We start from the raw sequence: 14,682 nt of genomic DNA on the forward strand, positions 1-14,682 counted from the left end.
GGAGAAGGCAAAGCAGCTATGGCCTCCCACCCAGAGGCGTAACTAGGGAAAACGGCGCCCGGGGCAAGCACTGAAATGGCGCCCCCCACGCGCCCCCCCCACCCCCCAACATACTACATTATACTTAGGTTTTTCCTCACAAGCGCCCGCCGCCGCCAAGCCAGGCCACTGATTGGCCGCCAGGCGCCAGCAAAGCAATGGGGGGGGGCGCAGGCAGTGCGGAAGGGACCGCTCGTGGGGAAGGGGGCACCGACGCGCTCCCTTGACTGCTGCAGCGCTGCTGCACTGAGCAGGAAACATTTGTATTAACAAAAAATTTAAAAAATTTTTTAAAAAATTTGGTCATGGCGGCGTCCCCCACGTGACCAGAAAAGATGGCGCCCGGGGCACGTGCCCCCCCTGCCCCCCCTATAGTTACGCCTCTGCTCCCACCTCTTCCCTCCCCATTTCAGTATCTGTGCCCCAATTGTACCACTTGGCCCACCAGATGTCCTGCTTGGCGCTGCAAATAAGAGAGAAGGCAGACAACAGGACCAGAGAGAGAAAAGGCAGGAAATCCCACAGCTGTTCTCTCTCCCCCAGTTTTGGGGACATTTAAAGGTCCATGTGCAATCAATACCTGAGTTGCAAACTAGCAACCCCAATACCGAATGATGAAAATACAACACAGTACAAAAGTTGTATGGCAGCCTCACCAGCACTGTAAAACCTGGACAGCTAACCACCAAACAAGAATGAGAGTTAGCCCTATTCACACATTACGTTCAACACATTATACAAACTGTGAAGTGTATGCACATACAGATCTGATGCACATGCAGTTACTCACACATAATGTTCAGTACATGTACAGTAGTATTTGTCCACTGCATTTGTACCCAGGTTCTCTCTCTATATCTGTCTATATCTATATCTCTCTCTATATACACATATACATACACACACACTATAATAAATTACAGGTATTACTATATAAATTACAGGTATTACTATACAACTCAACGGGGTCTTTCACATGATCACGTGAGTGGGCAGGGATGAAGGCAAGGTTAAACCTACTTCCCCACAGACTATTCTTGTCTGGCCCCGGCCACACCACACCACTATGCACACGACTGGTATGTTGACTACTGGCGCAGCAGCCTAGAGGCCGCAAGTGTGGTGCCTTGGGGGATTCCCCTGGGCAACAGGCACTGTAGGTGTCCGTCTCTGTGTCAGCAACCTGCAAGCAACTCGTGCTGACACACGATCCCGGAGCCTGGGTTAATGGAGCACCCGCTAAAAGCCAGGCTTGAAAGCTGGGTTTTGTACGGTAGCGCTGGGAACCATCTGGATCCCAGCAGTTCCCACAGGCAGTCAAGCCCAAGGTTGGCTGCTCATTAGAACAGCTTCAATAAACATCCAGAAATAACTGTTCAAGTATCCAGTTCACTTTTAAAATGAATGCATGTACAGTCATTCTCACAAACACATGTACATGTGTACAGGCACCTATTTGCATGTCCTGCATAGTGTCTGAAAAGGGTCAGTGTCTTCACCACTTGACTACAAGTACTGTAATATAAAAGGCTACAACTGAGAATGCAGCACTCCAGACAACTGCAGGGAGACGTGATAGAGGTCTATGAAATCATGCATGTTGTGCAGAAAGTTGATAGAGATAAATTCTTCTCTCTCTCTCTCTCTCTCTCTCTCTCTCTCTCTCTCATAACACTAGAACCATGGGTCACCCCATGAAATTAATTGCCAGGAAATCTAGGACCAACAAGCGGAAGTACTTTTTCACACAACGCATAATCAACTTGTGGAATTCTCTGCCACAAGATGTGGCGACAGCCAACAACTTGGATGGCTTTAAGAGGGGTTTGGATAACTTCATGGAGGAGAGGTCTATCAACAGCTACCAGTTGGAGGGCTAAAGGCCACCTCCAGCCTCAAAGGCAGGATGCCTCCGAGTACCAGTTGCAGGGGAGTAAGAGCAGGAGAGAGGGCATGCCCTCAACTCCTGCCTGTGGCTTCCAGCAGCATCTGGTGGGCCACTGTGTGAAACAGGATGCTGGACTAGATGGGCCTTGGGCCTGATCCAGCAGGGCTGTTCTTATGACACAGAGCTGTTTAGGAGTGTGCACAGAACCAATTCCAGGAGAGTTGGACTCGATCAGGAGTTCAGAGGAGCCACAAGTGGTAAGGTGTCCTCTTGCCACCGCCCCCTGGCCACCATTAGAAGCAGTTAAAAGGCAGGGTTCCCCTTTGCTTGTATAGGGGAATCCTCACCAGATTCCCCTTTACAAGCATACCCCTAGAACTGCTGAACCAGTTCCATTCAACTGGGGTTGGTTTGGTTTGAACTCAGATCGACACTCCTGGGGGTGGGAGCTGGTCCAATTCAGGTTTGAACTGGTTGAACTGGTCCAGTTCGAATCAAACCAGTTCCGCGCATCCCTAGAGCTGTTCTCAATAATTTGCAGCTTTGCTGCCAGTGTTCTCTTGCTACAGTTCCGGAAACTGGCCACACTCTCACAGCCGCACTCAACAAACCGTGAGCCATCAAGCTGAGCTCAGTGAATCTTACAGGTAGGTGCCCTGAGCAACCACCTGGCTCGCCCACCCCAAGGCCAGATCTGACTATGAATATGAACATAAGTCTCTTTGGACTGAAAAGGAAGTTACTCCTAACATGCTTTTTCATAAGCCTTGACACTGAACCTTTCATTCTTGGGAGGCTGCTAAATGAAGTGGGCTTTGGTGTTCTCTCTGGAGTCCTGCTTCTGAATCCAGGACAGTTTCCTTCATGTCAGGTAGTTCAGACAGGTGCATAATATAAGACAACATTTGACAGACAGATTGATAGTTTATTCATGTATGCAAATCGCCAGCTGCCACTGGCTGAAAGATATTAATAACTCTAATTAGACTTGAGTGGAACCGAAGATGAAACACTTGATATGGGCACATGCTTGACAACTGCATTCTTACTATAACCTCTGGTTCTTTCATTAAGCACATTTTTAACAGCAAAGGAAGGTTGGGGTGGGGGGGTGGGGGGAGGACCAAACAGTAATAATATGGTCAATGAAGAACAGGCGGAAACTCCTTATGTGGGGTGGGGGTGGAGGGAGGAATTGAGAGCATCCACACATGTTCTTAATATCTGAAGGGAGGAATAATATTTCATGCCTTTAAATCAATAATATTTCATGCCTTTAAATCAGTACCTAAATTTGAAGGAAAAGAAACCAGATTACCTTAATATCAGATTACGTTAAGATTACACAAAAGCTGGGTATGGCAAGGGATTCTTAAGTGCTGGCTTCAGTGGCACTGGTGGGGGGGGCCTGCTCTACTAGGACTTGCAGGTGCTCAGGAGAGCCCTTTGAGTTCATGGAGGAAGGCAGGGCTGTGTCCCCAGGTTGCAGTGGAGGTGCTGGCTTGGATTCCCTTGTTTCTCCTGGTGTGGGGGATCCCAGCAGCATGAGGTCACCCAGGGCCTAGGACATAGGGCAGGCCTTCTCAACTCCCCCCTCCCCCCCACCATCTGTTTTTAAACTACAGCTCCCATAATCCCCAGACACAGTGGCCAATAGCCAGGGATTACGGGAGTCGTAGATCAACATCTGCAAAAGGGCCAAAGTTGAGCAGCCCTGTCATAAGGTCTTCCCACCCCATTTCACCCCCTGTATGGTCTGCCTCATCCCCAATTGGCGGGGAGGGAGGGTTGGTCATAAGGCCATTAGGCTGGGGGAGGTAGGATTGATCATAGGGTCATAAGGTTGGGGAAGGGAAGTCATAAGGTTGGGGGAGGGGAGTGTGGGTTGGTTATAAGGTCTTTGGGAATGGGGAGGGAGGTCCTCGGTTGGGGGAGGGAGGGAAGTCATAAGGTTCGATCCTGGATCTAGGGTTATGACATTGTGTGGAGGAGGTTGATAGAGATTATTTTATTTTATTTTTTGGTCTCGCTAAAACTAGAGCTTGGGGCTATCCAGTGAGTGAAACTGATTGCTTGTCTGGGGCAGACAAAAGAAGGTGCTTCTTCGCACAATGCATAATCAGTGCCACAAGATGTGATGATGGCTGCTGAGTTTGATGGCTCTAAGAAAGGATTAGACACTTTCATAGAGAGTGGATGTATCAGTGGCTATTAATAAGATGGATGTATAGAATTTCAGTTTTATGTTCAGAGGCAGCAAGCCCTTGAGCACCAAAGCTGGTGGACAATAACAAATGAAGACAATGGCTTGGTTTCCTTCTTGTGGGCTTCCCAGAAGCATCTAGTTGGCCACTGTGGGAAGCAGAATACTGAACTTTAGTCCAGTCCATCTGGATTCCTATTGTGCTCTTATATAATGAATGAATGAACAAATGAAGTCCTAAAATTATTTTAGAGAACTGAGCTGAATATAAGCATGAGCCAGTTCTAAATTTAACAGTATAGTCACAGGATGCCTCTAGGGTTCAGCTAGAATTATGTTTTGCTACACTGGCAAGCAGCTGGAGACAGGTGACCTTCTTTCACTACTTCTCTAACCCTTTCAGGCTATAATGTATTGTTCCTGCACCATGTTCTCGTTGTATATTCTCACTGTGAAACAACCCAAGAGAGGGATGTTTTCTTTTCCCCCTCTAAAATGGAAAGGGCTAAAATTCTGCTGAAGCAAATTCCTGAAGAAGGTGAAGTTGATTCATGTAAGAAACAAAAATACCACTAAGAGTGTGTGATGTCAGTGAGAAGAAGAAGGTTTACACCTTAGCCTATTAGTGGTGTCCTCCATCATTGAATAGCAAGGACAAGAAGAAAGCAGTTCTCACTGGCCACTAATCAGCATGGCAGGCCTTCCTACAAAGGTCTGATCTGATCAAGTCACAGCTTGAATACCTTCTGGGGTCAATGCAGATTTTTAAAAAATCTGACCAAACATTTTGTGGCCATGGATAAGCAGAGGTCTATTCTTTTCCCAGGGTTATAGACTGTTTTTAAAACTCTAAGGCCAAAATCCTGTCCCAAACACATTTACAAGGGAAGATATAAACTCAGAGAGACTCACTAAACATGCTGAGAATTGCATGGTAAGAATAAATTTTGTTGTTCCTATGATATACTGCAATGGCATGAATTTGAAGGGGGAATAATTAAAACTGAGCAAAGTATAGAATTACACTTAATATGTAATGAAAGCAAAATACAGCAGGTTAAACAGCAGGAGATTATAGTATAGTGTGCATTTTAAAACACTCAGAAATTAATTAACGTACTGGGTATATTTTCCACAGCCAGAAGTACAGAATGCTGAACTTTGCAGAGAATGAGTTCACAATAATAATAAATCAGAACAGGAAAAGGACAGAGTGTGGCCAATAGAAGGAGTGCCAAATGAAGAAAGACACAGCCAGGCCACAGATGGCCAAAGTGCTGCTCTCTTTAGGAAGATGGCATCTGTCAAATTGCGAACCGGTCTACAACACTGTAGATGGAATAATGCAGCTTATATGGGAGGAGAGCTGGTCTTGTGGTAGCAAACATGAACTGTCCCCTCTGCTAAACAGGGTCCAGCCTGGTTTGCATTTGAATGGGAGACTACATGTGTGAGCACTGCAAGGTATTCCCCTTAGGGGATGGGGCCGCTCTGCAAGCTCGCATGCAGAAGGTTCCAAGTTCCCTCTGTGGCACCTCCAAGATAGGGCTGAGAAGGACTACAATCTTGGAGAAGCTGCTGCCAGTCTGTGTAGACAATAGTGAGCTAGATGGACCAATGGTCCAACTTGGTAAATGGCAGCTTCCTATGTTCCTATACGTGACGTATTATTTTAAAAATCCTATCTGTTCAGAAATATATCCAGCACATAGGAAGAATTATCCTTGCGTGCTGGAAATCACACAAGACCAGAATCTCTGATGTATGCATTGTCATTACATTATCAAGCTTACATATCGTATTATGAGAGGTTTCAGTGATAGACAGCCAATTTTATTTCTCCTAGAAGCTCTAGCAGATTTTAAATGCAAAGAGGAAAGCTCCCCACGGACTATGTTGCTATTGTGGGTGCCACACATCCCTTGAGATGGGGCACATATCAGAGTGCCCCATCTTAAGGGATGCATGGTACCCACAATAGCAACATGTTTTGCATAGCTCGGGGTCCCCGCCAATTCCATTAACATCCATTTCAAAAAATGAAATCTGGCATTCTTCAAGCCAAGTTAGTTGACCAGCAGAATCACTTGATGCAACTTTAGTTGAACTGCACCACCCCAGTATGCAGGAGGAGGATTGCATGTTTGACTGATGCAAAACACAAAAACAATAACCAAAAAAATAACCCCACACAAAGACATAGCTTGTCAGGGGAACACTCAGTCACAAATATGAATACGATGAACATTTACTGTACACAGTATATCATTTTTCAACAAAAGTTCCCCAAGCAGTTTACATAGGTAGAAATAAATAAATAAAATGGTTCCCTGTCCCCAAAGGGCTCACAATCTAAAAAAGAAACATAAGATAGACACCAGCAACAGTCACTGGAGGGGTGCTGTGCTGGGGATGGGTAGTGTCAGTTGCTCTCCCTCTGCTAAATATAAGAGAATCACCACTTTAAAAAGGTGCCTTTTACTCAGTTAGCAGGGGACATATTATTCGTGAGGTGACTGTGCAGTGGCACAGTCCAGCAACTGCTGCATCATGTAACTTTTGCTGTTGGAGCAGCTGGACACTCAGAATGTTTCCAAGCTGAGAGGAGAAAGCAGATTTTCATGCTGCTGTTTTTCTTCTAGTGACATGAACTATGTTGTTTTTGCAGCTATATGAAGACTTAGGTTCTGTAGCATTGTAGCTCCCTGTGCTTTTTGTTAACCTAATTTCCTTAAGCAAAGTAAGCTTATGAGATCACCCAGCAGAGTGTGTGTGTGTGTGTGTGTGTGAGAGAGATCCACCCCAGTTCAAGATGGTGGATGCGCGTAAATGTTTGAGGCACAAATGGGCTAACTTGTGGACCACCTAACTGATTTGAACCAAATTTGGAACAATTGTAGGGACACATAGGGACATCTCTATGGCCTAGAGTCTTTGGAGGAGGTGGTCTATAAGAAATTTTTAATAAATAAATAAATAGTTTGTGATGATGTCATCTACCCCATTCAAGATGGCGAATGCATGGACATTTGATGCATAACTGGGCTAACTTATGAACCGTCAAACTGATTTGAACCACATTTGCTATAGCTGTAGGGACACATAGGGACAGCTCAAGGGTGTAATTTGTAATGATCCACCTCGATTCAAGATGGTGAAGGCATGAACATTGGAGGTGCAAGTGGGCTAACTTGTGAATCGCCTAACCAATTTGAACCAAATTTGTTACAGCTGTAGGGACATATAGGGACAGCTCAAGGGTGTATTTTGTGATGATGTCATCCACCGCAGTTCAAGATGGAGGACATATAAATGGGTAAGGCACAAGTGGGCTGCCTAACTGATTTGAACCAAATTTGGAACACCTGTAATGTGTGACACACAGGTAAACTTCAATGGCATAGTTTGTGGTTATGTCATCCACCCCAATTCAAGATGGTGTACGTTTAAGGCTGAAGTGGGCTAACTTGTGAAACTGGTAATTATCAATTAAGATTATAGTGAAAGGAAAGTAGGCAGATTAGTTCTTACAACTTGTTTAATGTTGTTTCGGTCACATGCGCTCTGAGAAGTCGTTTTTCTAAGCTAGAGAATGTGTGGTTCAAGTTGATGCCACACATTCTTAGTCACTGATGATTTACCAGCTAATGTTTTCTGCCATCTCTCTGAAAGCAATCTAGGTTGAACATAATTACATAATGAAAGCAAAATGCAGGAGGTTAAACAAGAGGCTACAGTATAATATGAGTTTTCAAACATCCGTGCTCACTTCTATTATGCAACAATAATATACAGTTGTATCCCTCTCAAGTAGACAGAAAGGAGGAGAGCTGTGATTACATTTTTCTGGTTTCCAGAATGCTATAGTGGACACTTATGGTCAAGGCCATCATATTTGACAGTCTCCCTATAAAAATTATATGAATCTTTTCATTATTACATCCCTTAAATTTCATATTTTGATAGAGGGAAACTAATGGTTCCAAAAGGACACAGAAAAGCTATAATTATGAACAGTAACCATTCATTTATGATGTGTAATATTTGGTTTCTGAAAACAAGAGATACAGGAAATAATAGTAATAAAAGAAATAATAGTAGAAAAGAAAAAGAATCCACAAGTCTGGCAATGGAGGAGTTTCAGAATTAGAGACAGGAAGGAGAGCTGGAACTCTGTACCTAAGATGCTCACTTTCCCCCCACCCACCCACATTGTCAGCATATAAACAGGGTTGCTGTTTGGATATTCCCAGTAGTATCCTTTGGGACAGAGAGATGGCAGGAAAAGACTGGAGAGGTTTTGATAGATTTCTCGCCCCATTTTTCAGACTTTTTTTCAATTTCATAAACTTTTGTTTCCAATATTTTGTCTATTTTGAATTATAGACAAAGAAGGAATCTACCTGTTAATATGCATATAATAATAATGACTCAGATGTTGCCTAGTGATATGAGGACAGGAAAAGGCCTGTGCCCTCGCAGAGTGGAAGGAGAGTAACTGTAGTGAAAGCTTGTTCCACAGCTCTGCATCATGGAGGGATATGGGAAAGTGTTTTTGTTTCTCTCTGCTCCCTGAAAAAGCCCTTTTTGCTTCCAGGAATATGTCCCTTCAGAGACATATTCCTGGAAGTTTTAGCAGGGAGAAAAGAGAAGCAAAAATCACTTCCCCATCCCCCTCTGTGTGTGCTTGTATTGCTGTTTAACTTGTGGGCCCGCATCTGTCCCTAGAATAGGACAGAGAATGCAGATATAGAAAAGATTTCTATTCCAGTAGGGTATTAATATCCAGTTCCAAGAATGCTACAAGTTACTACATTTACTCCACCTGTGACTGCGAGAATTTTAGTAGGTGCTGACTCAGTAGGTCTGAACTAATGAGAAGAAATGATCAGATATATAATGCGGAGCAGTCATGAGGCTAGTTTCACTGGGAAAGAAACCATACACAGGGCCTAAGGAGAGGTTTGGATCCATGGAACAAAATGGAAGGAAACGCAGTGGGATAGATGGATGCAGCAGGAGAGAAAGGGAGGTCTTATATATTAGTAGGATGGTCTGTCTGTAGACCACAATACACAGCAGCCCTTATATATGATAGGATGTTTTTGTCTGTTAAGAGACTGTGGAATTGGGGATGGGGGCAGAAGGCTGTGGAGAAGGACTGGAAAAAATCAGACTCATGGCCAAAGGACAGAAGTTGAAGGGTTTTAAGAAGATGAGGACTGTATTTCACATTTTGATAAAAAAGAACCAACTAAATATTTAGCTCCCAAGTAATAAAAAAGTAATTTGACCATTTGAAGAAGGAAAAAATAATGGAAAGACATAATTACCACAGTTGCCTTGTGAATTCATTCATCTATTTGTGTGGAAAATAATACCCAAGGGAGAGTATCTGAAATAACAAAAGGAAATAGGAGTGAAAAAGAGTCTGAGATTTCAGCACACACATACAATATCAGTATTAGAAGAACTATCATTCTGATACAATATTTTCAGAAGTAAACAAACCTCACTTTGCTCATTTCAATCAACCTTCATGCTAGCCAAATATATCTAAACAATATGCAGAGGGCCTTTCTTTTTAAAGTGCAAAGCAGTATCTGCAAAATTATGATGTATGTTGATTCTCAGCCATCCTTTCCCCCCTGTAGTAAATAAGCACGGGATTAATAAAGGTTGGATACCAATGGGAGTTTGAAGGTACAGTACAAAACCAGAGCTGTTCACTCAGCACCACAAAGATCAGATTAAAGAATATCTAACTAAAAACCAGGAAGACATTATCCAAAACAATTAGTACTGCTCTGCCAGTTTGCAGGAGCTTCTGGCAATCTAGTGAGACAGTCATTGTGGCTTTTGTGTCCCAAGGCAGAGAAAACACAATATCAAAATTCTCCATCTCTCCATTATTATTAAGCTTGGGCTTTTTCAGATTCGGAGTCTAAATGGAAATTCAGAGCCCTCTTGAGCCAGAATGGTGTGCAATCACAAGAAGAGATACAAACCTTTATTTTTCCTCCATTCTCAGCTGGTGACACAAACTAAATTATTTGATGGGTTTGTGAGAGGAGAAGTGAATCTCATGAGGGAAAGCATCCTATTTAATCCCAGACTAGGCATCTACCAGTACACTCTCTGCAGGCATTAACTTGATTACATCTTAAAATAAAATTAAAAAATCCAGCAGTGGTGCTGCTACTATATTTTCTGCAACTGAACTGTTACATGCTACAAATTGGGAGATGGAGATTTTTGTCTTTCCTTTTCATAAATCCATCATATTTGTAGATTTTTTAAAAAGGGAGGAAAATCACTTGACTTCTCAGATGATAAAAAAAATATTCTTTTTCCTGATCTTTTACTAGCTGCCAATGTCCTTGGGGCAATAATTTTAGTAGGTGCAATGTAATAGTAATAATTTTATTTACAGTCATTGACCAAACAGAAAATGGAAACTAGCAAGCATTAAAATGTGTGTGTATATATATATACAATTTAAAATTGGGATGATATCCCATTATACCTTTTAAAAGCAATATAACTAAACTTAGTTACAGAAATAGAAACTAAAGCATCTTTATCTGAAAGCAGATGTTTTACAAGGTTGGCATCGGATTGATCTGCCAGTTTACATATTAAAGGAGCAATAAGGTGTTCCCTGGGATATAAATGGAGATTACAGTGGAGAAGAATATGCGCGACAGTTTCTGCATCTCCTGACCCACAACTGCAATGTCGTTCTTGTAAAGGCACACCCTGAAACCTCCCAGCTAGAAATGCAGATGGAAGGGAATTAACCCTTACTCTCGTGAATATCCATCGAAACTTAGAAAAAGTAATTGTCGACAGATATCTTGCGGGAAAAAGATCCATATTAGTTCTTATAGTTTTATAAAACTCTGGAAGCGCAGCCCAGTTTTCTTGGATCTCAATATCAACAAAGCGTTGTCTCACCACTCTTTTCGCATTCACTAGACCCAGTTCCAGCAGTTGAGTTGGGTCTAAGCTTAGAGAGGTGAGTTTCATACTTACTGTGACACACCATAGTGACTGGGGGCTAACTGAGAGAAACTCAGGAATTAAACCAACTGGTCGCAGATGTATTTTCAACCAGAAATAAATAATCAGAAGCCAGGCCCAAGATTCAATTTTTATAAAGCCAGCCTCTGTCCTTAAAGTCACATTTGCTGTACATTTTGGCGTGCCAAATAAATTCCTCAAGAACCCTGATTGGGTTCTTTCCAAAGTGTCAAACCTTGAGTATGGACCTAGTTGTATGCCATACAATAATTGCGGAATGACCTTTGCAGTAAAGAGCTTTAAGGCAGCTGGTATGAAGCCTGCACCCTGAGTTCTAAAAAATCTTAAAATTGCTGCTGTGCTGCGTTTTGCCGATTCTGTGACCATGCTTATATGTGCTGATTTCCCAGCATTATGTTGAAAAATTACCCCCAAATATTTTATTTGATTTACCTGTTCTAATCGGTGTCCATTTAGCATCCATACAAATTTTTTTACTTTGTTGGTGAAACACATAATTTTAGATTTAATCATAATTAATCTGTAGATGCTCGTCTCTGCAGTAAAGTGCTAAGGCATCTAACGCTCTTTTGAGCCCAGCCCTGGTTTGAGATAGAATCACCGCATCATCGGCATACATCAGGATTGGGACTTTCTTGTTAGCTAGTTTTGGTGGATGAGTGTCAGATGTCTGCAAACACTTTATCAAGTCGTTAATAGAAAGATTGAACAAGTAAGGGGCCAACACACACCCTTGTCGCACCCCTTTCCTAATGGGTACTGGATTTGTAAGATTACCAGCATGGTCCAAACGCACTCTTAAAAAAGAATTCTCATGCATTCTGATGAGCAAGAGTAGAAGCCTTCGGTCCATAGAAGTAGCCGCCAATTTAGACCAAAGACGGCCTAGTAGGTGCAATGTTTATAAGACTGATATTCCCCTAGAAAACAATACATTTGACTGTGCATATATTGTAATAGTCACTGAGACTGCTGCATAGACCAGAAGTTATAAATTTTATGTTTATTATTATTATTTAGATTATTTATATGTCACTTTTTGATATCTCTAAGCATCAGCACATTGTGTAGTATGTAAGCCATGTAAAATAAGCAACAATAATTTATTCCTGAAGCATTCCATCACTGACAAAGATGGGATAGTGATAGAGCAGTTCTTGTCTTATTAAAGCAACCTTAAAATATTGCATATGCCCCAATCCAGATAAATTTAGCCATGAATAAATCCCAGTGAAAGCAATAGAGGACTTAGAACCATGACTAATTTTTCCTGGTTCTAGATTATTGCCATGAAGAGGGGTAGGGTTCAAACCTCCCTACCTACCACAATAGTCCTGATACAGTACACACACATGTGCTATTTGGAGAGAAAAGAGCAAGCATATCTAGGCCAATGACATTATTAAGTCATGTCCTGGTCTTTATAATGACTAACAGTGCCTGGATCAGGATCTAGTACAGGATCTGGTCCTATGCTGGCAGATTGGTTGAAATCAGCCTATCATTCTCCATGCAACTTTTGATATTAAAACAGGAGGCACTGCAAGCATCAGTTATGATACATCCATTGATTGGACCTGGATAATTGCACACACTAGCTGACCTTGGAAAACTACTTTGATACACAAACATGGGGTAAGGAGTACAGGATACAGACATTGCAAATATGTCTAGCTAAGTGTTAAATAATAATTGCCTGGTCCAAAGCACCACAGCATTTAAAATTTTATATAGATATATATGGTGTGAGTGACAGGTCTTGCCTTCTCGACAAGTTTGTGAATGTGTTAATTTAATACAAATGACATTTAGAATAATGAATTGCCTGGTGTTCTGGAGGGCTCTTGTTTAAAATGTTGCCTCTCGTGAGGGTATTCTGGCAAGGAAGGTTCTTCAGTGAATTAATAGGATGTGTGGCTGGACTGAATGAACTCTGAAATGTCTAGCCTCAAGAATTACTACAGCTTAACACAAGATAATTGGAAGGCTGGATCTAGTCTTCATTTAGAAGCCTGCGGGCATAGAGTAAACGTCATTTGGAGCGGCTTGCAAGTCTGGTTTACGGGTAAGCATTAGCAGGCCTGAAAGTCAGTGTCTACTCTTGCCTTTTCTTAATAATTAAAAAAGGTTAATGTGAACCATTTTCAATTTTAACTTGACATATTGTGTACATATGCAGGGGTACAACAGGACGTTCTGGGCCCAGTCCAATTTAATGCCCCCCGCACCATTTATTGGCAACTGTGTGATGAGCTGTTGCACTGAGCAGCTGTTTCTGCCACCCCCATCCAGAGGTGTGCCTATATAATTTTGGAGCCTGGGTCTAAAGGCCTTTGGAGCACCCTCCCCTCCCCACTGCAAGTTAAGCATCATCCTCCTACACACACACACACACACACACACACACACACCATGGCACATGCAGTATTTTTAACACATGGGTTCTTAAGGGCACAAACAGCAACCGAACTCACAAGAATGAAAGAATATAAAACAGGTAGATTGATGCAAATATGCATTAGCAGAAACATTTCAACACGCAACTCAACATATTCCATCCCACATATTCTTTACCCACTCACCCCACTGTCTCTAAAGCAGCCTGTGCCACCTGGCACAGGTCACAGTCATGCTCAGCAGCACAGCAGCCCAGCGACCACACCACCCAGGACAGAATAAAGAGGATTTGGGGGGCCCCAGGGGGTGTGAAGGCCAGTGTTCCCTCTAAGAGGGATTCCGAGATGTTGTTGACTACAACTCCCATAATCCCCAAGCAAAAGCCACTGCAGCTGGGGATTCTGGGAGTTTCCAACATCTCGGAATCCTCTTAGAGAGAACAGTGGTGGAGGCCCTGGACTTCTGCCCAGAAGTCTTCTGCCTGGAAGTCCAGGGGTAAGAACGCCTCTGCCCCCATCTCCTTTTCCTAGACCTCTTTCCCAAGCTGCAAGGAACCGCCCTGGGCCAAATTGGGAGGGGTGGTATAAACATGCAATCAATAAATAATTAATAAACAGGAAGTACTCCTCCCAGCCATTTCCACACCCTCAGCTCAGACTGCCTGCTTACCCTCCCCACCTCCATCCATCCATCCACCCATCCATCCATCCCCTTCCTTCCCTCCTCCATTTCTTTCCTCCTTCCTCCCTTTCCAGCCAGGGCCTACCTCCTCTCTACCACTCCAGCCTCCCACTCTTCCTTTGAAAAGGAGAACTAGAGTGCAATTGTATTTAGATAAAGGTGAACTGTGCTGTCGAGTTGGTGTCGACTCCTGGCGCCCACAGAGCCCTGTGGTTGTCTTTGGTAGAATACAGGAGGGGTTCACCATTGCCATCTCCCGCACAGTATAAGATGATGCCTTTCAGCATCTTCCTATATCACTGCTGCCTGATATAGGTGTTTCCCATAGTCTGGGAAACATACCAGCAGGGATTCAAACCAGCAACCTCTTGCTCGCAAGGCAAGCCATTTCCCCAATGCACCATTAGGTTGCTTGCAACTGTATTTAGGC

At 43.0% G+C, this 14,682-nt stretch overlaps 1 long non-coding RNA gene across 1 annotated transcript in view; it reads right to left on the reverse strand.

The window, feature by feature from the left end:
• The window catches only part of LOC128349021 (uncharacterized), an 81,813-nt gene extending 67,615 nt beyond the window's left edge, over positions 1–14,198 (reverse strand). Inside the window, exons 1-2 of the long non-coding RNA XR_008318499.1 lie at positions 13,757–14,198; positions 9,464–9,525 (exon numbers count right to left, since the gene is read on the reverse strand). This is a non-coding gene — a long non-coding RNA (uncharacterized LOC128349021). The remainder of the gene's footprint in view (positions 1–9,463; positions 9,526–13,756) is intronic.
• Positions 14,199–14,682: the final 484 nt, after the last annotated feature.

The sequence above is a fragment of the Hemicordylus capensis genome, chromosome 3 (assembly GCF_027244095.1).
Source record: "Hemicordylus capensis ecotype Gifberg chromosome 3, rHemCap1.1.pri, whole genome shotgun sequence".
Lineage (NCBI taxonomy): Eukaryota > Metazoa > Chordata > Lepidosauria > Squamata > Cordylidae > Hemicordylus > Hemicordylus capensis.